The sequence below is a fragment of the Saimiri boliviensis genome, chromosome 21 (genome assembly GCF_048565385.1).
Source record: "Saimiri boliviensis isolate mSaiBol1 chromosome 21, mSaiBol1.pri, whole genome shotgun sequence".
Classification (NCBI taxonomy): domain Eukaryota; kingdom Metazoa; phylum Chordata; class Mammalia; order Primates; family Cebidae; genus Saimiri; species Saimiri boliviensis.
The window spans coordinates 7,567,811-7,593,168 of NC_133469.1; the positions used below are offsets into that span (position 1 = coordinate 7,567,811).

Genomic DNA, 25,358 nt, shown 5'->3' on the forward strand with positions numbered 1-25,358 from the left:
ATGAGCCAGGAGCATCATGCGTGCCCAAAACTAAGGAGGCCTCAAGAAGCAAAATGATCAAGGGACTTAAAGGCCAGTGAAAAGCAGTCAGGGACCAAAGCTGGAAGGATCTGAACCAAAAAGAGTAATAATACTGTAGTATTAGAATAGCTGTGTGCTCAGCTAAAGATCGGATGGCGATTTCTTAAATACCCAGAATCTACCCATCTCCCGGTGTTTTCAAGGGCATTTCCCTGCCCCTCAACATAGGCTCCACTTAGTGACTTTCCTTCAAAAAGCAGAGTATAAGTAAGAGCAAAGAAAGAGATTCTTTGCCACGGAGGAGCTCCACAAACAATTTGACCAGGCGGCCAACGTCAAGGCCAACAGTGAGAAGCCATCTTGCACCCTTGAAAGGATGTGATGGAAACAGCCTTTCACCTCCCGATAACCCACAACCCCCATCTAGTCATGAGAGAAACAGGCAAAGCACAGTGGAGAGGCATTCTGCAGAACACCTGAGCAGTCCCTCACAGGTCTGCTGTCAAGGTCATCAAAACTGTCAAGGTTGTCAAAACCAAGGAACGTCTGAGAAACTGTTATGGCCTCAGAGGAGCCTCAGGAGGCATGACGACTCAATGTCACGTGGGATCCTGGATAAAAAAGGGACCTGTGGTGAAGACTACATTAACGTGGACTGTAAGTAATAATCACACATCACCATCTGTCTATGGATTGTAACAACTGTACCATAGTCACAGAAGATGGTAATGGCAGAGACTGGGTATATTTTTGCAACTTTTCTGCAAAACCAAACTATTTTAAGATTAAAAGTTTATTTGAAAAAAAATTAACAGTGAGTAAGCCCCCCCCCCCCTCCACGTCTTGTAGTGGTCCCGATCACTGCTGGACAACCTTCAGTCCTGACTTTCTGCCACTCAGGTGCCGGACGGTGAGCAGGTGGCTGAGCTGCCCTCTCCTGCCTGAGCGTCAGGCTGCGTGGAAGGGCATGAAGCTCCAAGTGACCCTCCTCATTGATCACACCTGCCGTCCTGGGCGGTGGCACCCAAGCAAACTATTTTTCTTCGAGTCAAATTAGTTTATCTGATCAAATTGTTGCTGCTGCTCACTCCCCAAAGGGCCCGGCAGAGTGACCTATTTTCAAACAAAGCTGAGCTGATTGCACACTGCAGTGAAGAGGGTCCTGGCGGAGCAGTCTCCTAACATCTCAGCAAAGGAGAGGCTTTGTAAAGGCTGGGGGCCGCCCCAGCAGTGCCTTTCAGACTGTGTGTGTCTGCTAGGGAGGGGTAACGGGAATGGGTCAAAGTTTGCATGATAATAACTTAGCATTTGTGGACACTGAGTGGGAGGCTTTCTGGTGAGGGTTGAGCCAGGAGCAGTTGCTGGACAAGGCCAGTGAGAGACCCGACCGACTCTTCTCACATGGGGCCGCTTGCTCTGATGAGGGCCAGCTGAGTAGTCTATTGCTGAGATAAATGGATTTTCAGCCAGTCCCTCAAATGAAGAATAAAGTCATTTGTAACTCCATCTTCCTGGGCAAGCTCTCCTCGGAACAGTGACGTCGCACTCACTAGCTGCGGCCGGGCTCAGCTCTCACTACGAGGGGCGGGTGGTCTCTCTCCTGCGTCCGCCGGCCAAGACCAGTTGGTATTAAATGGAGCTGCTTTTCTCTGTCCGATAATGAGGATTCTGCTTCCAGGCAGAGGTCGGTTTTCCTTTGCGTTTTAGGTTGTTTATTTCTAAAATCCTGCTTGGACTTGGACACGCAGCTGTCCTACTGTTCGTTCCCCTCCTCCTCATTCACTCGCTGATATTATCTGGGGCAGAGGAGCTCAGGGTCTCTTCTCCGTGGTGCCTGCCCGCCTCAGAGCTTAGCTGGTCCCCGGCCCCCTGGGGAAGTGCATCCCTGGGGAGCCCCAGAATTCCAGCCCCAACCCCCAGGGCCTCGGAGTGCAGCACAGAGCCAGGAGCAGTGTCAGGGAACAGGACAGAGATCCTGCTCTGGGGAGAACCTCACACTCCTCTCCTCCATCTGCCTTTTGAGGGATGTTCCCCACTGTCTCTCTTATTTTCATCACAGGCTTATTTTTCCCTTCTTGCTCTACCCTTACCAGAAATTCCTGAGACTTGCCTGGCTTCCTTCTCCCGGGACGAGGATGAGGAGATACAGGAAGCAAACACTAAAACAGAAGGAGGTGCCCAGCCCAGAAGCAAGGGACTGCCTTCGAGCAAGCCCACCCCTCTCCTCAGTGAGAGCCGTCCCCTCCCACACTGCCCTGAATCTGTTCGTTCATTCGGCACAGCTGGACTGGAGACCTTGGCATTGCCTGGGCTGCCGGGGTGGAGAGCGGGTAGCAGAGGGTGCAGAGACAGGACCGGAGGATGAGGGCTGCCGGGAAGTCCTGCAGGGAGCAGTGCCTTCAGAGGCTGCGGCTGCACTCTCCAGCAGCTCCCCTGCTACGCTTTGGCTTCGATTATCCCCCGCACTGCCTGTGCAACTTCCACGGCTGGCCTGTGCCGGGGAGGAGGGCAAGGCTGCCCAGTTTCCACTGGAATCTTCACTTCCCTCTCAAGACCCTTCCTTCCAGTGTGAGTTTCCTGGGGTTGCCAGAACAAAACGCCATGCACTGGGTGGCTACAGCAACTGAAATTTATTCTCACAGTTCTGGGGGCCGGAGGCTAAGCTTGTCTGTAAAGCCTTGTTTCCCCGAAGGCTCTAGGGGCGGATCCTTCCTGCCTCCCCCAGCTTCTGGGGGCTCCCGGCGCCCCAGCCTGTGGCTGCCTGGCTCAGGTCCCTGCCTCCACGCTCTCATGCCCTTCCTCCTGGTGCTTGTGTCTTCTCCGCTGTGTGTCTATAATAAGGACACTTGTCATTGGATTTCGGACCCAACTGGATTCTGCAGGATGATCTTATCTCAAGATTCTGACCTTAATTCATCCACAAACACCCTGTTTCCGAAAAGGTCACCTTCTGTCGTTCCAGGAGTCAGGATGCGGCCATCTCATTTGGGCAGTGCCATCAAGCCTGCTGCACCTCCTCTGGGCCCAACGTGGCCAGGGAGGACCCACCTTTGACGTTGCTGCTGCCCTCAGCCCCTTAAGGGGTCGTGCTCAGAAATGACATCCATCGGTCCATTCTCCACACCCTCAGGTGCATGCAGCAGCTTTCCTCAGCCCAGGCGCTTACCTGGCTAGGGTATCTGTGGCCCAGGCTTGCACACCCAATAGACAGATGGTCCCTGAGCTCCTGGAGATATCCCCGTACCTTTCCGCATCACCTGGTCTCAGTTCTGCCCCTCTCTCCTGCAGAGAGAACAGGGCACAAAGTCACCCCGGAAAAGAGGTCCAGGCTACGGGCCATGGAAGAGGCTCTGGGCCTTCCCAGGTCATGTGGCCTTGCTAGCTTGGGCAGCACGTGATGGCTGGAGTCAACAACAGAGGCAGAGTTCGATGCCCACCTCCGCTCCTGGGAGCTTGCTCGGTGATGGCCGTGCAAGGTCTGCTCCGGGTCGTGGACTCACATACTAAGGATTCGTCTCTCCTGGTTTCAACTTAGCCCTCAAGAAGATGGCAAAGGAAGCACTCAACAGAATGCAAAGGCAGCCTATGGGGGAAATACGTTCTCTGGATGAGAAATATTTACAAACATGTATCTGATTAAGGATTAAGATGCAAATACATGAGGAACGCATGACAATAGAAATTCAGTGACCCGCCCACCATCAGTGGCCCTGGCGACCGAGGCATTCAGCCCACCGAGGTGTGCAGTATTTACGGCAGCCAGTGTGCTGGACGTTTTGTGTCCATTCCACAGAGGCCAGGAGGAGAGTGAGTTACCCAGGGTCACCTCTTAGAGGAAGGGCCCGTGGGGCCTCAGCTTCCCGACTTGGGAACACCTGGCCTTCCTCACAACGTCTCACATGCCGTTGACAAAACCCCAGCTTTGTTCAGGATCTGTCTGGGTTTTCACTAACGCCTTTCTTCTATTCCAGGTCCCAATCCCGGGCCAGATACTGCCTCAGTCTTCAGGTTTCCTTCGTTTCTCCCAGTCTGAGATAGTCTGTGGGTCCTTCCCTGCTATGCTGTTCAAAGGGACTGTCTGGCCGGGTATCCTGCAGCATGTCCCCAGTCTGGGTTTCTCGGATGTTTTCCTTACGAAGAGAAGGGTGGTGGGTTTGGGGAAGGAGCGTGGCAGAGCAAGGATATCGGATGGACCCAGTACCCACGCAGCTGTGTTAACTGAGGTGCCGTCTGCCAAGTTTCCATTTCTCCCCTGCCTTCCAGGTCACCCCGTGCTCCTCCCGGCTAACTGTGCCACGCACAGCAAGTCCCAGCCTGCTGGGAACATGGGGCCTTTCGCTCACACGGAGCGGGAAGAGGAGGGCTGCAGGCTGCGGAAATCCACCTGCATTGGCTGGACACAGACACACTGGAGGAGGCCTCGTGCGGGAGAAAGCCTCCCTCTCTCCAGGCCCCGCTGCCTCATGCAGGGTCTCCATCCAGAAAGGTACCTGTGATTTCTTCCTCTCTCCTCACACAACTCGTCAATCACTGATAAGAACATGCTCTCCTTCCGTGGATGTCTGCGGGTGTGATTTTGTGCCTCGTTTCTGCCTTGCTTTCCATCAGCCCCACTTCCAGCAGGCAAGGGAGCTGGAGCCAGGGCTCCCCACCATGGTGACCCCAACGCTGGAAGTCCCTGTGGGGGTGTGGGGGTGTGGGGGTGATGGCGTGGGACCACCTGAGCATCCTCGCTGGTTACTCCATGGTTTCCTATCCATAAAGTTCTTGGATCCAACCCCCAAGTTATAAGACCCAGAATGGTTGTGTGGAGCTCCTTCTGGGGACAGGAAAATGGCCTCTGTGAATGAGGTCCGAACATGTGAGCAGTGTACTCCCGCTGAGTTGTTCTCAGCCACAGTGATGTTTTTACAAATAAAAGAACTTGGAGCATCAATGTCGTCTGGCAAACGTGGCAGAATCAATGTGCAGGGGCTGATCTGCCTGCGCTCCCGGCAGGGGAGAGTCACTGGACCTTCCCCACGTCTGCCTAGTTCCCGGCTCCCTTTGGGACACTCTTGCCTGTGCCGCGGGAAGCACACAGGAAGCAGCACCCGTCTTCGGGGCTGCGATGAAGCCAGAGCTCCAGGCTCAAGCCCTCTTGCCCCAGAGTGAAACGTGGAGCTGTGGACCCTGGGAGTGTGTGGGAGGAAGGCTGTGGTGCAGACAGAAGTGAGAGGTGGGGAGCTGGCCCTGGGAGTGGGGCTGGAGGACAGAAACTCCAAGTTCCAAAGAACCAGAAAGAAGCCCAGGATGTGAGCAAGGGTGGAACAGAGGCGCTGGCTCCCTGAGAGTTGGGCCTGAGCACATCCAAGAACAGATGGTCAGGGTCTCACGGCATGGGCCGGCCAGCCCAGGTGGAAGGGCCTCTCTAGCATCAGCATTCTAAATTTCTGAGCATGGTCTCTGCCGTTGGTGAGTGAATCCAATTACATTACAAACATTCACACTCTCCAGGTGCCAGCTCCAGGGGGCCCTGGATCCCTCAATGGGTCACTGGACTTCCCTGAGCCTGAGCTCTCACCAATCTAGTGGGCAGAAGTCAGCTCAGAGCTATGTCTGCAGATTCACCTGCAGACACCTGCAATGCACTCGGGCTGTGTCTGGCAGGGAACAAACACTCTGGGAATGGCCCTCAAGCCCTGTGCCTCCACCTTGCCCAGGTCTAGGGCTGTGGAGTCAGGTGGGCACTCTCCTCTGCCAGGTTCCCTCCCTGAATGATGTCAGCAACCCTCAGCACGCTCCTCTACAGGTCCCCACTGACCTGCACCCCTCCCCGTGTCTCCAGCCGGCATCTCCCACGGGATCTGACTTGGGTGCCCCTCACCCCCTGCCATCTCTCCCTAGATGCCCAGGCAACAGCTCACAACACTGCATAGCAGCCAGTGCTCTCCAGAGAAACAGCCAATAGGAAGCACAGATGATGTGATTTAGGTCTGTAAGCATTTCTATTAGAAGGAATTGGCTCCTGAAATTCTGGAGGCAGAGAAGTCCCCAGATCCACAATAGGCAAGCTGGAAACCCAGGAGGGCCGACGGGGTGGTGTAAGCAGGAGTCTAAGCTAGCGGCAGAAGAAGGCTGTGCTGAACAGGAATGGTGACTGCCTGGTGCAGAGGGCACCACGGGGCAGCTATGCCCAGAATGTCAGGGCGACGGGCAGGAGGTGTCCTGGCACCCAGCCAGATGGGCTAAGGGGCAAGGCAGCAAGGACATTCCAGGCAGAAGCCAGGATGGAGGACAGGCCACAAGACACAGCCTTACGGACACACGGGGAGCGTCTGACAGTTCTGCCCCTGGTCTGCAAGAAGGCGAGACGGAGAGGGGAGGTGGGGGAGGCGGCTGTGCTGGGAGGGCCTTGCCTGCCTGGCCAAGGGGTGTGCATAGTGTCTGTGGGTGCGGGAGCCCCTGAGGCCTTTAACTCAGGAGTGACCTCAGCAGGACGACAGGATCTCAGCTCAGCCCGGCAGGCTCTTTTGCATTGCTGCCCTTCCTTGCCCTAAGGTGGAGCAGCTGACCAAGGCGTCCTGGCCGGACTGTCCTGGGAAGGGCCCTGGACAGCAGAGCAGCTGCGGTGCCCGGAGCCTCTGTCCTCCCGGGCACTCTCCTGGCAGCCGCAGCTCCACAGCCCAGGCCATGTGGGACTCCAAGAAGGCCACATGCCCAGAGCTCTGGTGGTTCTTCTGCACCCAGAGGGCAGGGCCTCCGTGATAGAACAGGGTCCCTTAAACATGCCCTCTCGGGGCTTTTACAAGGAATTTCAGTGCTTCCTTAACAGCTCCACTGACTTTATAAATTTTTCAGGTATTTCATTAATTGATTAATTATAAAACGCAAATGTAGTCTCTCCCCCAGCACATGCTGGGGACCCCGTAAGGCAATGAGAGGGACGCAGATAAGGGTGTCCTGACTCCAGGTGTCACTTGGGTGATGGGAGGGGAAGGGTCTGTCACGGTCAGCAGGACAGGCAGAGGGGCTGGGGCCAGCAGGTGCGGCCTGCTCCTGCCGGATGGAGGGCCAGACTCTCCCGGTCCCAGGTGGGCCCTGTCCTCTCCTCAGCCTGCTGGGTCTGGCCTGAAGCTCATTAAAGTTTGAAGCCTCCTGGTCCACCTAGAGCCTTGCCTCTTCTATTTTTAATGTCTTCAGCTCATCAGACCCTCGTAAGCCAGCATGCCCACGGTTAGAAGTCTCTGTCCTGCAGCAATCTGTAACTTTTCCCTGTTAATTTCACAGCACTCGATGGAGAAGGGACAGAAATTGCCTGAAATAAATGAAGTTCCAAATTACATGGCTCTGTGTGTCAGGAGAGGAGACAGGACTCAGAGGGAATTTTGCTAAGAGAGCTTCTCCCAGCAGAGTTCCCGTTAGGGGCTAAAGAAGGAGCCGGATCCCATCTAACGAGGCCTTTAATCCGGGAATCCGGGGCTCCAGGCAGTGCCCTCTGCCCAGTTCCCTCCCTGGCCCTGGACCGGTGGGGATCCTCACTGCGGGAGGCGTCCTCGCTCGTCGGGCTTGGCGTCCGACTGTGTGAGTGCAGAAGAACAGCTCATCCGGGCCCTTCCGGAGTAAGTTGAGCTCCTGATAGGGACATTGTCCCCAGAAGGCTCTGCGGGAGACCCCAAGGGTAACGAGGGTGAGGCGGGGAGTGTGGGGCTCTGCAGCTCACCACAGGCTGGGCTCCTTTCTGCCCAGGAAGCTCACGCCTGGTATGGAGCCAAGTGCAGAGGTCGTGAAGGTGGAGCAGCGGACCCAGGTGTCTGAGGCCCCCCAGAGCCTCTCAGTCACCCCCAGAGAGAAGGCAAAGCAGTTTGGGAGCTGTAGAGGCCGAGAAACCCACCTAACCACAGACCCCTGAAGACACCAGGATCCCCAGCCTGGCTTCTGAGGAGCCACTTCCAGCTTCACGGCATGAACTGCTTTCTCAACACCTGACTCCACAAGCCTCGAAGTCCGTATTCTCCCTCAGACCGCCCGCAAGGCTGTGTCCAAGCCCTGGCGGGGGCTCCCACTCCGAGATGCCCCAGCCCCATGCCAGGCTGTGGGCAGGGAGTGACCATGCCCTCAGTGGTGGCAACGCCTGCATGCTGCTGCAGATGAACCCGGCACAACAGGCATTTCGGTCCAGCTCAGGGCCTGGAAGGATGAGCGGGCTTCAGAGGTGGGCGGGTCTGGGGGTTCTCATCGTGGGTGCATGGGGCCAGCATTCTGGTTGTGAGAACCTGCACCAGAGGAGGCCACATGGAGGTGGTCACACAAGGCTTGTGCAGAGCCCACAGAAGCGTGCAGGGTTGGGAGGAGGGAACATGGGAAACCCTTCCTTGAATATTGTGGTGACCAGGACTTCACAGAAGAGGGCAATGGTCAGTGTCCACCTCGGCCACAGAAACCCCAGAAGACTGGCCTGTCCCCCCACCTACAGCCCAAGGGGTGACTCCCAGATGACAGGGGGCTGGGGAGGGTTGGGGGGCAGCGTGGCCCAGGAGGGGAGGCCCGGGCCTGCGTTCTTGCTTTGCCCACTGTGGGGTTCACCTGTACCCCTGGTTCCACCTGACCTGTGGGATGCATTGACCAAACCCTGGTTTCTCCTTCTTAATCTTGGGACCCTCTCCCCAAAGTCCCTGTGGCATGAGAGAAAAAGTGGGGTGGCTCCAACTGAGGCAAGGAGGGGCCCAGAGCCCTGTGTGTGACACCCCCAAACCCCCAGCTCAGGCGTGATGTGGCTGGTCCAGTACCCAAATGCCCACCCAGGCTCAGACCACCCAGTGCCCAAGTGTCCATAGAGTGTGGGTTCCCTCAGCAAGGGCCACAGGCAGGCTCTTCCCAGTGCCACTGCTGTTCACACGTGTGCCTCCAAACTCTCCCACCTCTCAAGAAACTCCCCCAGCGGTGCCTGTGGGTCCAAGTAGGGGTGCCCCAGGTGGCATGACCCCAGGAGCCTCCTCCACCATCCTCATCAGCTACACGGCCCACGGCCCAGACTGACCAGGTCCCTTCCACAGGGCTGCCTGATGTCCACGGAGAGAGACCAGCCAGGCAAACACCACTGGGGACGGAAAAAGTCCCTCAAGGCTGAGAGTGGCCCCAGCATCCCCATGGGCTGCGATGAGAGCCCACGTCACACAAGTGATACGTGCAAGTGGGCAAAATAAACATGGATTCTCCCAGTGACCGAGTGGCAGGCATGGCAGACGGAGGCCCCATTACAAGGCCCAGAGGTGGAAAGACTTCAGCTCAGGGCGCCACTGTGGGGTCACCATGGGAGGAGGGGTGGCAAGCAGGAGGGCTCCGGGAACCCCTGGGCCAGGTGTATCTTGCAGAGGGTGGCCTCCGCCCCGCTGTGGGGATGGGGGTCCCTGCCTAGGAGGTGGCTGGAGCTGCCCAGTGACCACAGCTGCCCCAGGCTGCCGCACTGCAGGTGCGACAGAAGGCTTGGGGCTGGAATCTGCAGGCTCGTCCTGATGTCCAGCACTCAGCCAGGCCTCTCGGGGCTTTGGCTGGAGGGCCACGAACGCCCTCCAAGGTCTGTAGAAGTCAGTCAGCCGGGAGGAGCGGGCAGCTCCAAAGCCTCTGATTCAGAGAGGTCTTTCGTCTTCCTCTTTCCTGGGAAACGATCTGCCTTCCCTGGGCTGTCATTTATCACCTGCGAAGTGAAGACAGCGTCTTTCTCCTGAGGTGGTTGTTTTGAGAGTAAAACCAGGAAGCACAGAAGCATCTGTCCAGCACACAGAGACCCACGAGTGTTTGCTGTGAGAACCATGAAGCAGGGAGCACTTTGCCCCCACAGACAGCGGTGAACGCCACCACAGACCGGCTTATGAGAAACGTAATTCCAAAACCCCACGAAAGGAAGCCCAGCTTGGAACGCAGAACGGGCTGGGATTCGTGATTCCCGCACATCTGAAAGGTATGTTTTTGGAGGGAAACAGGTGAATGAAGAGTGACTGTCTGCTCTCTCCTGGAGGATGGTGGGGACGGGTGGGCGGGGCTTGCCGGGTCTGGGGGCTTCAGGTGGCTGGCTCGTCACGAGCTGTCTGTCTACGGTGGGTCTGGACGTGAAGGGAATGAGATGACTGAGCCCCTGACCCTGAGGAGGGCCTCCTGAAGGCACAGAAGTCCCCAGGGAAGCTCATCATTCCTCCAGACAATTAAGGAAGAGTCAGGCTGGGCAGAACAAGCAATTAATTACCTCCAGCTTTGGGAGAAATGGAAGTCTGAGGGTCCAGCCAGGATAGATGTGACAGCTTCACTGCAAAAGGCAGAGGACGAAGCCACTGGACTGAAGTGGGCAGGAAACAGGTCCATGGGAGGTGCAGGGAGTGTGGGTGTCGGTGCTGGGAGGTAACAGTGAGGAAGGGGGAGGGCTCAGTCCTGATCTCAGGCTCTCAAGTATGTGGGGCACTGTGGGGAGCAGCTGTTCCCCTGCTCCAGGGTTTGCCGCAGAGAACTGAGCTGTGTCCTAGGACCTGGATCAGAGAGGAAGAAGATGGGAGGAGGGGCTGAGGGTAGAGGAGACAGGTATGGCTTTATGAGGTCTCGAATCCACCAGGAAACCGAGGAGCATGCACTCAGGCACACATGCAGGCACGCACACAGGTGCACACAGGCACGCATGCAGGCACGCACACAGGTACACGCAGGCGCACACACAGGTGCACACAGGTACACGCAGGCACACGCACAGGTGCACACAGGTACACGCAGGCACACGCACAGGTGCACACAGGCACGCATGCAGGCACACACACAGGTGCACGCAGGCACACACACAGTGGTACACAGGCGCACTCAGGCCTGAGTCTGGGTCTGTCCGAGGGTGAGGGGTGCTAGGCACACACGGTCCCAGACACCTGCTGCCCTCCAGGCCTAAGCTGGCCCCAAGAAGGGTCAACGCCCCCACGGTGGGTGCGCTTCCACCATGAGTGCCAGGCTGCTGACAGCCATCTGTGGAGAACGGGGATGCCGCGCACCTTGGGATGTGCAGGGTGAGGCACGGCGGTCACTTGTGCTGTGTGGACAGGCAGGGGCTGGGCTGGGCTGCGCCTGAGCATCGCGGTGGCAGCCCTAGGTGAAGTGGGCCAAGGGAACGCAGGCCAGGACAGGGACAGACCCCATGCCAGCCATGCCACAGGAAGGCCAGAGACACTGGGCTTTTCCAGGCCACCCCATCTCGGGGGCAGGGGTTAGAACTCAGGAGGGACAGGGAGGACACCAGCTGGGGCAGTGGGAAGGGCGGCGTGGGTGGAAGGAGGAAGGGCCGAGCGAGGCAACGCCGATGCCGAGACACCCAGGAAAAGGGGACAGTGCTGGGAAAACAGGGCCCAGCAGGGTGGAGCTCCCAGCAAAGCACATGCCGGAGGGCAGAGCGAGGGGAGGGACCCCGAGCCTGGCCCTGCCCCCTGGCGGTGGGCAGCACTTGAGCCGAATCACCGTGCAGTGTGGATTCCTTGTATGGAAAATGGAAAACCCTCACCCCCGCCACAGGCCATCAGTGCTGCGGAGAAAGTTCCTCCCTGTGCATCCTGGGCACGGACAGCAAAGTGCACGCCCACGCCACCTCCCTGGGTGCCACCTCCCTGCACCACCTCCCCGGGCAGTGGCTGCAGGGGAATGAATGCCCCCGGGCCCAGGCTGTGCAGCCTGGTCTCACCTCTGCATGCAGCTCTCAAGGGACCCCAGAAGGCCGGTCACATAAAAGCAGCACAGGGCAGGGCCGGGGACCCCACTGCATAGACACCCGTCCTGAGCCTGCTGAGCCATGGCCATCACAGCAAGGTCTGGTGCCAAGTCTCCCGTCTCCCGCCCCTCACACAGCAGGGTCCTCGGCACCCAGGTGAGCCCGGGAGGTGCCCCCAGCCCCTGTTTGCAGAGGGCAGCAGGACCTGGGGAGGGCCTGGGGATTTGGTGAGCCCCCCGGCCAGTCAGCCCCCCAGAGACCGTCAGCAGCCCAGAGAGCCCCAGCCCAGCAAGATGCTGGAAGCTCCTCACTCCTTGGCCCCTCTGCCCCCTCAGCCAGGGGACTCCAGCCACTCAGCAAAGGAACCCCAAGAGCTGGTCCAGCCGCTTTGAAGCTGCAAGCTCGGCCAGCACTGGCCAACAGTGCCCCCTGGTGGCTTCTGCCGCCTCTGCCGCCAGGGTCCACCCCAGCCTAGGGTGAAATCCAGCAGTCTCAGGCCGACCAGCAGGAGCTGAGGAGGCCGTGTCTGCAGCCACGTGCTGTGGGTCTGTCGTGGACCTGTGGCCAGCCCTGCATCCTGTGTCCCGCTCCAGGGCTGCAGCAGCCTCTCTGAGTCTCAGCCACAGATGGAGCTGACCCAAACTGATGGGCCATGGAAGGCTTCCCGGAGGAGGTGAGGCCCAGCTGGGGCTGTGAGGCAGTGATGGCGCTATCCAAGCCCAGGTGAGGTCGGGGAGGACCCAGCCGCCTCCAATGGAGGAATCAGGACCTATCAGCCGAGAGGAGGGCTCAGCCCCGGTGGAAAGGGAAGGCAGGGCTGAGAAAGGGGCAGGATCAGAGGGACACAGGTCCCAGCTGCCGGACGCTCCTGCTACCATGTGACCTAGCAAGTTGTGTGACTGCTCTGGGACTTGATAAGAGGATGCAGGAGAAGATGCAGCCCTCCCCATGGCTCTGCCACAGGTACTGAGTCACAGAGCACAGTCCTGGGTACAACACCCGGCATACAGACAGCGCCCAATCAAGAGTGGCTGTAGTAACTGACGGACTCTTCCCTAACGAGGAGCCCCCTGTGGTGGGGTTAGCCAGGCATGGTCAGCTTTGGCAGCCCAGCCTAGTGTCTTTGGGAACGGGCTTTGGGAGATCACAGGTTCCGCAGATGGAGAGGCCAGAAGATGGACGAGGCCCCCAGGGCAGGAGGCACACGAGGGTCAGAAAAAGGCGGCCGGGGCAGCAGGACCCAAGTCCCCTCTGCGGGGATTAGGAGAGAGGGAAGCCAGTGTGATGTCTGGAGCTTGCCCCAGGCCGAGGCTCCCCGGGCACCAGTGGGTCTGGACTGACATCAGGGATCTTAAACTTCGCTTTCTTTTTGAAAGTCTCCCTATGCAGCTTGAGTGGAGGCACCTCTGAAACCCAAAGCCTGGAATTCCGCTCCGGGTGATGCCCACATCCCTGCCTGGTTTTGCCGAGTGCCCGGCGGTGAGGTCAGATGTAAGCATGGGGGAAGCTGCCTCAGGGGTTCAGGGACTCTGCAGACTTTCTGTAAATCTAAAGTTATGCCAAGATAAAAGTCCTATTTTTTAAAAACATCACCCTGCCCCGCACCAGCCCGGAAGCCTTCAGTGTCTCTGGGTGCCCCTGGGCCTCCGCGGAGCACCCACAGCTGGGCTGGCCCCGCACCCACATCCCAAGAACCTGGTGATTCCTCCTTTCACCTCACCACCCAGCCGGTGATCCCACCCTGCAGCACCCCCCGCCCTCCACTCTTGCCTCTCTGCTCTGGGCCACCGAACCCCTTTTTCCGCCCACCCCTGGCAGACTCAAACCCCAGCCGACGTGGGGCCAGGGCTGCTATAAGCCCCTGCGAGGAGGAGCCCTGGGCACAGCCGGCACTGCCAGGGCCTGGCTCATCCACATCATCGCCCTCCCCGGCGCTGGCTCTGCACAGACTATTTAATAAATGTTTAATAGCAACAATAAAAGATCAACTTGGCACGACAGAAGATTTTTGTTCAGGGACCTGGGGCTGTGCTCTGGGTCAGAAATAAAGTGCATCCTGGCAGAGAGGCAGTGAGGCCGGGGCCAAGGGGGCCATTTCCAGCCCCTTCTTAGCTCGGGGAAGGGACCAGGAAGCAGAACAAACCTGACCGGCAGCAGCGCTCCCTGCCTGGCGCCCCAGGGACCCTGGCTCTGGGCACCCTGGCCTGGGAGAGAGCTGGCCCCTCCCTGACTCAGCCAGGGCCCAAGTAACTAACAGGATGATCACGTGACACAGTGGCAAGGCAGGGAGAGGAGGGCTGGCCCCATGGCCACCGGGACACCAGGCTCAGCAGAGGGGGCCGGGGTGGGGGCCTGTTGGGGTGGAGTGGGGCATGTTAGTCCAGGGTGGGGGCATGTCTGTCCCGCACTCCATGCCCCGTCCAGCATTTCCCCTGGCTTCTGGGGAGTCAGGAGGTCCTGGGCCTGGTGAGCTTTGGGTCCAGAGAGGGCTCAGGTCCTGGGGGGCCCAGAAGTGGGAGTCTGGAGGCAACCCTGAGACCACAAGGTAGCTGTGGTGCCAGGGCCCTGTGGTCCCCAAGGGTGAGGCCTACAACAGGCCTGGGGCTGTGTCTTGACATATGGCCCCCAGGAGCCTGGGATGGGGGCCGGCAGGGAGGTCGTGTGCCACCTGAGGCTGAAGCTGAAGATGGGGCGGGGACGTGGCTCCCAGGGAACCCACCCACCACCCACCCCATGAGCAGGAGGAAACCCCAGACAAGAGGCACCAAAGAAACGCACCAGCCACAGTGGGAGGAGAAAACAAAGCCAGACAGGGCCCCTGAGGGCAGGGAGGTAAGCCGGGAAAGGAGCTGGAAAGGACTTTCTCTGGGGAAATGACTTTCAAAGTAAACGCAAATCAAAAGGAAAAATCTGCATAAGGATGAGGACGGGTGGTGCCTGGCTGCACAGCCCTAAAGGCAGAAGCCGGCAAAACGCAGGCATCACAGGGGCCGGTGGAAGATCGGACGTGGAAGGAAGTCAGGGAGCTCCAGCATCGCAGCCACCGGATCCCCGAAGGCAAAGGCAGAAGAGAGGCAGCCACCGAATGGGGAACAGACACTTGGAGCTACTGGCACCAAGGTGCGGAAGACCTCAGGAGAGCTGCAGATGCTGGGGCAGGGGCCGGCCTCAAGCTTTTCCCTGGGAATTTCTAAATAATACGGGGACAACGAAGAGTGCACACTTTTGGATGGAAACACACACACGTACAGAGGTAAGGGGGGAAGGGAAAATGGCAGTGGCTCAAGCCTGTAATCCCAGCATTTTGGGAGGCTGAGGCAGGAGGTTGCTTGAGGCTAGGAGTTCAAGACCAGCCTGAGCAACAAAGTAAGACCAAAAATACAATAATTATCTTGGCGTGGTGGTACGTATCTGTAGTTTCAGTTACTTGGGAGGCTGAGGCAGGAGGATCACCTGAGCTGGGAGGCTGAGACTGCAGTGAGCCGTGTTTGTGCCTCTGCACTCCAGCCTGGGTGACAGAGTGGGACCCCATCCCAATAAATGAAAGAAAAAAAAAAAAGAATCACACACGTGCCACCTTCTCATGATCCACAGCAGAAGTCGGAGGCGGTAAGGTAACGCGTCCCACCCGCAGGGAGGCGGGGACCACATCCAGGAATCACAGATCCAGTCACAGATCCAGCCCCAGTGCCCACGTCAGCATGAAAGGCAGCATTGACAGATAAGCGAGTTTCGGAGCAAGGACCCCCCTGCACACCTCATTGGAAGAAAACGCTCAAGAAAAGGCAAGAAACACTGGTCCCCCCACCCCCACCAAGGCACAGAACCCAGTTCATTTCTCGTCTGTCTTTCCCGGAGCGAACGCAAAGTCCCATGCAGCTATAAAGCCTGGTGCCCCGTTCACAGATGAAGCCAACAGCGACATGTAACAACAGTTATAGCCAGTGTGTTGTGCTCGGCGCTTCTCACTAAACACGCGACACAAAGCCATTTCTCTAGCGCTATACGAAAAGCTTCCTCGTTGTGTTTACAGCTGCATGGAGTTCAATAGCATGAAAACAACATCATTTATGTCATCAGTCACCTATTGGTGGACATGTGGGTTGCTCCTAGTAATTAACTTTCACTAATCACGCTGCGATGGACATCCTGATTCTACGTTATGTCCCATGTGTGAGTAGGTCTGTAAGCTAAACAAATAGGAACGCCATTGCTCACCAAAATGGAAGTCATACTGATGATCTAGATAGAAGACATTTAAAACAAACTCAGCAAAATCTAGAAGGCCGAGGGCAGAAGGAGGAAAAAGTAACAAAGCGTTTGAAAAGTCTCCTTAGCGGGAGGAAAGTTGTGGATGAAAACACAGGCGTGTAAATGTCCCACCCCATGGTGGGGTGAGACGCGGGGTGAGGACTTAGTGGGGAGGTAACGTGAGCAACCTGCTTCCAACCCACAGAAAAAAACAGCAACAAACTCCCATGAAAGGGAACATACATTCTAAGGGAAGAAACAGCAATCAGGTTTTCAAGTAAAAATGTAACCACTGGAAAAATTACGGTAGACAGACAATAATTGGATCAAACCTGCAAAAACAAGTCAGTAAAATGAATAATAAGGGCAAAAATGCGGAAAACAATAGAATCGCAGCTGTCAGTCATCACAGTAATTCGAAGGGACAGCCTTCTCCCCATTCGGAGCACGACTCTCAGTTTTGATGAAAAGCAAAATCGTGTACCTGCAGCACAGTAGAAGCAAAACAGGTTTATGAGAGAGCGTGGAAAACAGAGTGAGGGGAAGGCTTAGAGCGTGGACAGAGAACAGGTCCACAGCAATAGAGCACACCACAAAAGGCTGCTAATCAAAACACCGGTAGGCTGGGCGCGGTGGCTCAGACCTGTAATCCCAGCACTTTGGAAGGCCAAGGTGGGCGGATCACCTGAAGTCAGGAGTTGCAGACCAGCCTGGCCAGCATGGTGAAACTCCGCCTCTAATCAATGACAAAAATTAACCAGCCGTGGCCGCTCGCGCCTGTAGTCCCAGCTGCTCGGGAGGCTGAGGCAGGAGAATCGCTTGAACCAGGAAGTCGGAGGTTGTGGTGAGCCTGAGATCGCACCATGGCCTGAGATCGCACTCCAGCCTGGCCACAGAGTGAGACTCTGTCTCAAAGAACAGCTAACAAAACAAACAAAAACTGATAAATTAGAAATAAATGGAAAATATGTCATATGCAAAAGTTACTAAACAAAAGCTCTAAGAGAGCAAGAGGGTGAGTGACAGGAGAAGGTGCTTGTCATGACGACGTGATGATGTCCAAGTGTTCCTCTCTGTCCTTCTGAAAATCCAGGTATGCATAAATAAGACATTGAATTGTTCCCCACATGTCTCTTACTTTCTTTTTATTAATTTTACATCATTTTTACTCGGTGATTTAATCCCAATGTTTTAAATCTTTTAAAACTCAAAGCTATGTTGAGTATATTAATATTCTTTTCTGCATTGTTTAACAGACTATTAAACTATCGAATTCTGAGTTTTCATTTTTTTATTTCTCAGTAGTAGAATTTTCATTTTGTTCTTTCTTGTAGATTTCTGTATCCAAACTGCCACCAGTAGCCCCATGATGACCAATGAAGGGTCCAGACCCGCATGGCTGTGCCGTGGACCAGCTCCAGCAGGAGCTGCCCCTGGAAGCCTGGGAGTCACCAACAGGTCCCTGCATGGAGCCTCTTCGTCTTCGTTTCTCTAACAGCAGCAGTTCCCTGCCATGGGCTTCCGGAAAGATCTCGTGAGTCACTCTGTAAGGCACATGGTACAAAACAGTGTGAGCTATCAGAAAAGTAAGGAGCCTTTCTAAACCTGCTCTTGCAGGAGACTTCCCTGCACCCACTCTACTGTGCTGATGATCTGGTGCGTGATGAGGAGGGCGGTAATAGACACAAAGATAAGTCTCATTAAACAGCCACTAAACTTGATCGGATAGATTTACGAAGCATGAGTATCCTCCACACCAACCAGTACTCCGGGTTTGCAGGTTAATATCCTTCACAAAGAAACAGCGAGTCTACTTGCAAAAACTATTGACAGAAAATTGGTTATATGCTTGTCTGCAAATAAAACCTTTAAAACAATTAAAAATCAAACTTGAAACTTAGCTGGTCATGTGATCTGATCACAACACACTAAAAGTAGAAATAATAATGAGAAGGTGACTACAGTGCCTGATAAATCAGAAATTCACTTACAAATAATTCTTAAAGAGTTAATAAAGAAGGAATTGATGAAGAATCTGGAAAGCTTTGAAAAGGAGAGCATTTTATGTCCAAATGAATTGCACATGGAAAAGCTCCGTTAACGAAAATGCATTGATTTAAGGTGGCCTCGTTATTTTAGAAAGAAAACAAAGATAAAAGAATTTGTACTCTGCTAAACATTAGGCAAATAACAAAATGAATGTAAAACATTAGAAGGAATGAATTTAATAAACATGAAAGCTAAACACAGTAAAATAGTAAGCAAAGTAAGTAGAAAGCACAGCTTATTTCAAACTTGATTCTTTGAAGTTAAACCTTCGTAAGTTAATTATGCGGAGGGGAGCATGGGGAATGAAAATGGGAAAGAATTACATATAAGAGAAAAACAAAGATAATTATAAGCTAATTATATAGCTAACTATGGCAACATATGTGGATATTTAGAATAAAAGAACATTTCTTAGAAGAATTTTTTTAGCTTTTTGTAAATTATGACATCTTTTCTGAATACCGTTAAGGTTTTGTTTTTTTTTATGATGTGTCTGACAAGTGTACTGAATTTTACTATGATGTGCCTAGGTGGATCTTTATTTACTGTATTTTTGTGTGGCTTCATATAATTTCTCAAATTTTGGGCTTTATTTCTTTTACGGCTTCGGAAAATTCTTAGCCTATATATTATCAAAGAATTATGTCCAAGTGTTCCTCTCTGTCCTTCTGAAAATCCAGGTATGCATAAATAAGACATTGAATTGTTCCCCACATGTCTCTTACTTTCTTTTTACTAATTTTACATCATTTTTACTCGGTGATTTAATCTCAATGTTTTAAATGTTTTAAAACTCAAAGCTATGTTGAGTATATTAACATTCTTTTCTGCATTGTTTAACAGACTATTAAACTATCGAATTCTTAGTTTTCATTTTTTTTATTTCTCAGTGGTAGAATTTTCATTTTGTTCTTTCTTGTAGATTTCAGTTCTCTGGAAAAATTATGCCCCATTTTAATCTAAAAAACTTTATATAATTATCTAAATCTTTTAATCTAAGAAACTTTAAATATATGAATCCTGATTGTTCAGTGAATCCTCACTATCCCATGCATATGCTCCTGGGTCTCTCGTCACTCAGATTCTGATGCAAAATAAGATGATCGTCTTCTTGGACCTCCCTTGTATGTGACGGGCCCTTTTGCTCTTGCTGCTTTCAAGATTTGGTCTTTGTGACTTTTAATCTGTGATTGCAATGTGTTTAGGCGTGGATCCCTTTTAGTTCTTCCTACTTGGCATTCTTTGAGTTTTGGGGTTTGTAGATTAAAGTTTTTCATCAAATTTAAGACTTTTTTCCAGCCATTCAAAAAAATTAATTTCTGTGTGTTTTTTCTTTATGTTGCTCCTGTGGGATTCAAATAATAAATATGTTGGTGCTCTTGATGGCATCCCACAGGTCCCTGAGCTCTTTTCAGGGAAAAGGTGTTTGCAGCCACATGGCTAGTGAATGAGTGGGGTCTACACCGGCTCCCTCTTCCTGGGCTTCTTTGCTGTTTTTAGAGCAGTCTGGGAGTGCTTCCACCTCAAGGCCTCTGGGCAGATGGCTCCATCCACGTGGGACAGCCTCTGAGGTCTCCTGATGGCTGACACTATGTGTCTGCTTTGGTGGCTAACTAGACACCTGGGCTACCATAAGTAACTTGTTTATTTATGGGACTGAAATCACCTACTTAATACCGCATGGCCTTAGGATTTTTTTTAAAGATGATTTTCAGAAGTTATTTAAAGTTCCAAAACAATACTTTTTTTTTTCAAAAGTAATATTTTGGCTGGGTGTGGTGGCTCACACCTGTAATCCCAGCACTTTGGGAGGCCAAGGCAGGCAGATCACCAGAGCTCAGGAGTTTGAATGGTGAAACTATGTTAGTCTCTACTAAAAATACAAAAATTAGCCTGACGTGGTGGCATGTGCCTGTAATTCCAGCTACTTGGAAGACTGAGGCAGAAGAATCACTTGAACCCAGGAAGTGGAGTTTACAGTGAGCTGAGATTGTGCCACTGCACTCCAGCCTGGGTGACAGGGTGAGACTCTGTCTCAAAAAAAAAAAAAAAAAAAAAGGAATATTTTGATAGCACATGATATTTAGTATGGTTTGGCATCTGCCTTTTAGGGAGACCTGGTGTTTAAAGTAGTCCTATTCATAATCACTGCAGAACCCTCTATCTTCCGAGAGTGCACAGGTTACCCAGGCATAAACACACGTCACAAATACACCACAGGTCAGAATGTGCTGGGCGCATGCCCTGCCCAGTTTAAAATGCCTCTGCACAGTGAGCTTAATTTTATTGCAAGTGCTGTAGCAATCTTCTGTGCTGAAGGGAGGCCAGTGACCTTTTCTGCATCTAGGAAGCTGTGTCAGGGTTCCTTAAAGAAGAGAGGTCAGTTGCTTTTCGATGGTGTAGTGAGAATGCTCATTCCCAGGGGTGAGTGGCTCCATCTTCAGTGGCTCCATCTCACCAGCCTGACCCTCTGGTGGCTGATTCCCTCGAGAAGGTGAAGCATCATTTTTAGATGCCACACTTAAGTAGAGTCATAGCGTCTGTATCTTTCTGTGCCTGGCCAATTTCATTTTGCGTAATGTCATCCAGGTTCATTTATTTTGCCACAAATGACAGGATTTTATTTTTGAAGGCTCAATAGTATTCCATGGTCTATATAGATCAAATTTTCTCAATCTGTTCATCCGTTGATAAACATATAGCTTGACTGTGAAGTTGACTCTTAGCAGTAGAGGTGGAATGGTGAGGACCGGGGGTCTGAGGGAAGCTCGTGGTGGGTGGGAAGATGTCCGTCAAAGGACTCATAGTTTCTTTAGACAAGAAGAGAGGCTGGGCGCGGTGGCTCACCCTGTAATCCGAGCACTTTGGGAGGCCGAGACGGGCAGATCATGAGGTCAGGAGTTTGAGACCAGCCTCGCCAACATCTCGAAACCCCGTCTCTACTAAAAATACAAAAATTAGCTAGGTATACTGGCACACGCCTGTAATCCTAGCTACTCGGGAGGCTGAGGCAGGAGAATTGCTTGAATTCAGGAGGTGGAGATTGCAGTGATCTGAGATCGCACTACTGCACTCCAGCCTGGGCAACAGAGCAAGACTTCATCTCAGAAAAAAAAAAAAAAAAAAAAACAAAGAGGAGAAAGTTCAAGAGATCTGCTGTACAATCCGGTGACTGCACTGTTAGTGTTAGTGTTTTGAAAATCACTGAGAGAGCAGATTTTAAGTGCTCTCACCAAAAAACAATGATAAGCATGTGACAGAATGCATATTAATTAGCTCAACGGAGCCATTCCACAAGGCACACCCTTTTCAAAACATCCTGTGTACACCATAAATATATACGATGTTTATTTATCAATTAAAAATAAAATGAAATAAACAAATATTTTTTTAAAGGACATGTGGTCTCAGAGTGGTGAGCAGTAGCAGGTGCCCCTGGGTGGCCTTTGCTGCGATGGGTGGGGGATAAGTGGGGCTGCTGGACCCTCCGTGGCTTGGGAGGGTCAGATGGAGGGATCAGACCCTCTAGAAACACAGCACAGTGCCCCAGGCTCAGAGTAGAGGCGGCCACATTGTCTGGGAGGGGGCAAAGAAGCCTGGCCTGCTGCACAGAACCCGCCTGCTGGGCACTGCCCTGGAGGAAGCCACCGCTACCATAGCCCGCTGTGGAAGTGCAGGCTCAGCAGCTCACACATGGGCCGGACCGTGGAGCAGGAGGACACCGCCATCTGGAGAAGGGGATGTTTCCAGAGCCCAGGCTGGCAGGGAGGGTCTCAGGAGAGCAAGAGCCTCGGGAGAGCAGATTTCCAGGCCACAAGAACCCCACTGGCTGCCAACACAGGGCCCAGAGAGCCGTGCAGGCCACATCTGCTGCCTCTTCAGTTCTGGGCCGGTCCCTCCGTCCCTGGATGGGGAGCAGGTGGGATGAGCAGACGCACAGCCCACCGTGTGCAGAGGGAAGCAGCTCACGCCTCCTCCGAAGTCCAGCATGTGGCTGCAGGTGACACATCCCCCGGCTCTGCTCCGTGGTTTGGCTCTACAGGGCCAGTCGTGCCAGTAGAGGCTCGGCCTCTCCGGGTGAGATCTCCTCCTGCGCCTCACTCTTTAAACCACGCACAAGTGGCTGTGGGGTTTGGCTGAAGGTCAGGCCCACCAAGCTGTCCCCTTCCTGCTGCACGCTGCTGCGTTCTTTCCCGTGGGCACGGCGCACGCTGTTCTCCCACCGGGGATGCTGCACACCCACACTCGAGGCCTGCGGGGAAAAAACCCACCGCTTCCCACCATCCACTCGGGCACAGAGCCCGCTCCGTTTCTGAGGAGGAGGCTGCCTTTCTGCGTGTTCTCCAGGAGATTCTTTTCATGGTAATTGAACTCTGCCTTTGAAACTCATCCTCTCACATGGATAGTGGGCAGGGCTGATTACAAAGGGTGCGTGCCCGGGAGCCCTCGGGCTGGCATCAGCTGCCCCCTCGGCCTCCCCGGGCCCCGTGGAGCCACCTTGCCCCCTGTCCCTGTCCTCGGGATGACTGACACGGACGCCCCGAGCGGCTTCTGGCAGACGAGGCCTTCCTGCTGTGCCACGCTCCTCATTCCGCGTCAGGCCGTTTCCGCACCTCGGTGTGCTTGCTGCGGATTCGGCGATGGCCGTGTTCCAGGAAGCTGTCCCTCCCATGGCAGAGACTGAGTTATTATCAGCTTTCCATCTGCTTTGGGAAACTGTGGGCTCCACTCACAGCATTTGCGTCTCAGCTAAAACGAGAGCGTCGCCTGGGAGGCCGGCCCTGCTGCTCCTGAGGGCTGAGGCTGTCCTGCCCGGAAGGCCCAGCTTGGGCTGTGCGGCTTCTACCTGGTGCCCGTCAGGGAGATGGATGAGGCGGCGGAGTCTCCAGGAGCCGGATGGACCCGTGCGTATGTGCACACATGTCCTGCTAATTCACAGAGACGCAACTGCCTGAGACTACTGCTCAGAAGGCAGCCCTCATCCAACATGGCTGTGCTCAGGTCCGGCCTGAAAGCAGCAATAGGCCCCTGTAAATCGGAAGACTCCGAGTTTTGTCCTTTGCATGGAAGAAACATGACTTAGCATTAGTAATTCTGCTTCCAGAAATATCCAATAATGGACAAACCGTCTCCTGTGAATGTGATACTTTTGAGGGTACACCCGGTGACAGGGTCAGAACACATGGGAAATGTAAACGTGTCTGGGGTCTTTTCTCCTCCTCTCCGGAGCAGGGCTCTGCACATGGGAGGCATCAGGGGATCTGTAAGTGACTCAAATGAGCTCTGCGGGTTCCATCCCTGGAGCTGCGTGTAGGTGCAGGGGGCAGGATGGGGCAGCCCCTGCTGCTAAAGCCCTGGGGACATCTGGCCCCAGGGGGGTGCCCTGCCCAGCAGGGAGAAGACTGGACACTGGCTGGGGACGGATCAGGGGCTAGAACCCCAGCCTCGGGGGCCTGGACTCCATTGGCTCTCACTGAGGGTGGCTGAGAGGAAGCAGGGGTGGAGGGAAGTTGAGGACAGTCAGAGGCTCTAAGTTCTGTGCCTGGAGAATGATAGGCGGTGCCCGCACAGTGCCACGTAACTTGAGAAGCCCGGAACGCTTTCGATTCAAATTATGGAGATGCTCCTAACTCCAAGCTCTGCAGGTGCCAGTGAGAGGCAGCACAGGTCACCATCATGAAGCCACGGGCCTGGGGCTGTTGGTGTCTCTTCTTCAGCCTCATGGCCTGAATAGGACGCTGATGGGGGAAGGCACCCAGGAGTGTTCGGGGAGGGCGAAGAGCTCGGGGCCTTGGGCTGCGGGTGAACTGGAGGGGCCGGCACAGCCCAGCCCCGGTCAGGAGGATGGCGAGGGAGGAGAGTCACAGGGACAAGCCTCCTCAGAGCGGGGAGCTCCACCTCAGTGCCAGGTGTAGAGATCCCGGTGGGCTGGGTGAGGCTGAGCTGGAGTCTGAGGGTCAGGGTGTGACATTTAGGATGTTTGCTCGCCTTCTACCTGAGAGATGGAGCCCAGGGCAGAGGGTAGTGATTCAGAACTGATGCCCGGGAGATCCCAAGCAGCCTGGGGTCCTGCCTCACACATGGAGATCGGGAGTCCCCAGTGGATGTGGCCCTCCCACTTCATGGCTGCATGACCCAGAGACCTGCGGGGTCAGGCCCAATGGCGGGGAAAGAGCAGTCAACCGTCCCTCCCCAAGGCAGCCATGAGTGCATCCCATGGGCCACCAGCTTCAGCCACGCCCACTGGAGGACAGGTGAGGGATGAGGAAGGTGAGCATGGGGCCCAGGTAAGGGATGAGGAAGGCCACTGGGGGGCCTTGATGGGGGATGACGGTGTGCACCTTGGGTCCAGGTGAGGGCTGACCACACCTGGAGCCTGCCGTGGTGCTGTGGTGCTGAATACACATGTGGAATGTGCATCCAGAGCAGTAGCTGAGCCGGGGGCCCCCGTGGCACGGCTATCCCGCCACCGGCCCCTCTGCTGTATGCAGCTGCCTCCACTGCACAAGCCACCCCTCCTGCTGCTCTCCTGTGTGAGGGCCCTGTGAGGTTTCCGTGAGCAGCTGGGAGCCCAGCATGGGTGAGAGGTAACGGTCTTCCTGGCAGGGGCCGCATCCAACCCGCCTCCTGAGCCTCCCTTCCCCTGCACGGGCAGTGAGGTTGGATGAGCAGACAAAGACGCTCGGTGCTTCAGGCCCCCAGCACTATCCTGACTCCTCAGCCACCATTCTTTCCCAAGACAGTTGTCATCTGCCATGTTGGTGGATGTTAACAAAGCTCGAATGGTTTGTGGGTGGCCAGGGAAGCAGTCAGGACACCTCAGAGGACCCCAACAACGTTCCAGCCTGAGTGCATGGCCGCAGCAGGGGGCACATGGCGAGAGAGCTCCCGGGTTCCACTCCCATCCTTGGCTGGTCCTCAGGAGCCAGGCCTGGCAGGAGGGGTTTTCACACCTACTCACGGAGGAGGGGCTCACAGGTCAGGGGTCCAGGACCACGTCCCATGCCCACTGCCAGGAGGAAGTGCCTGTGGGACTTTCCCAGCACAGGCACCTACTTCCTGCCCCAGTGAACACCTCATGGCAGGTGGGGCTGTCCTGGCTCTCTAGCAACAGAGAGGCCTTGCCTGGACTCCAGCCAGGCTCAGGAGCGTCCCCTGAGCCCATCCAGACTCATCCCTATAAAATCTGGTTTTAGCAAGCATCCAACTGAGTCAGCCGGAGCCCCTGCCCTGGACACCTTGTCACCCTCAGGATCTGACCAGGCTCCTCCTTGTCCACTATACCCAGAGGATGCCAGTCACCCTGGCCCGTCCTCAGCAAAAACCC

General features: G+C 54.7%; 1 long non-coding RNA gene across 1 annotated transcript in view; it reads right to left on the reverse strand.

The window, feature by feature from the left end:
• Positions 1-17,066: 17,066 nt before the first annotated feature.
• LOC141582630 (uncharacterized) overlaps positions 17,067-25,358 on the reverse strand; it is a 138,577-nt gene continuing 130,285 nt past the window's right edge. Inside the window, exon 3 of the long non-coding RNA XR_012515516.1 lies at positions 17,067-17,526. This is a non-coding gene — a long non-coding RNA (uncharacterized LOC141582630). The remainder of the gene's footprint in view (positions 17,527-25,358) is intronic.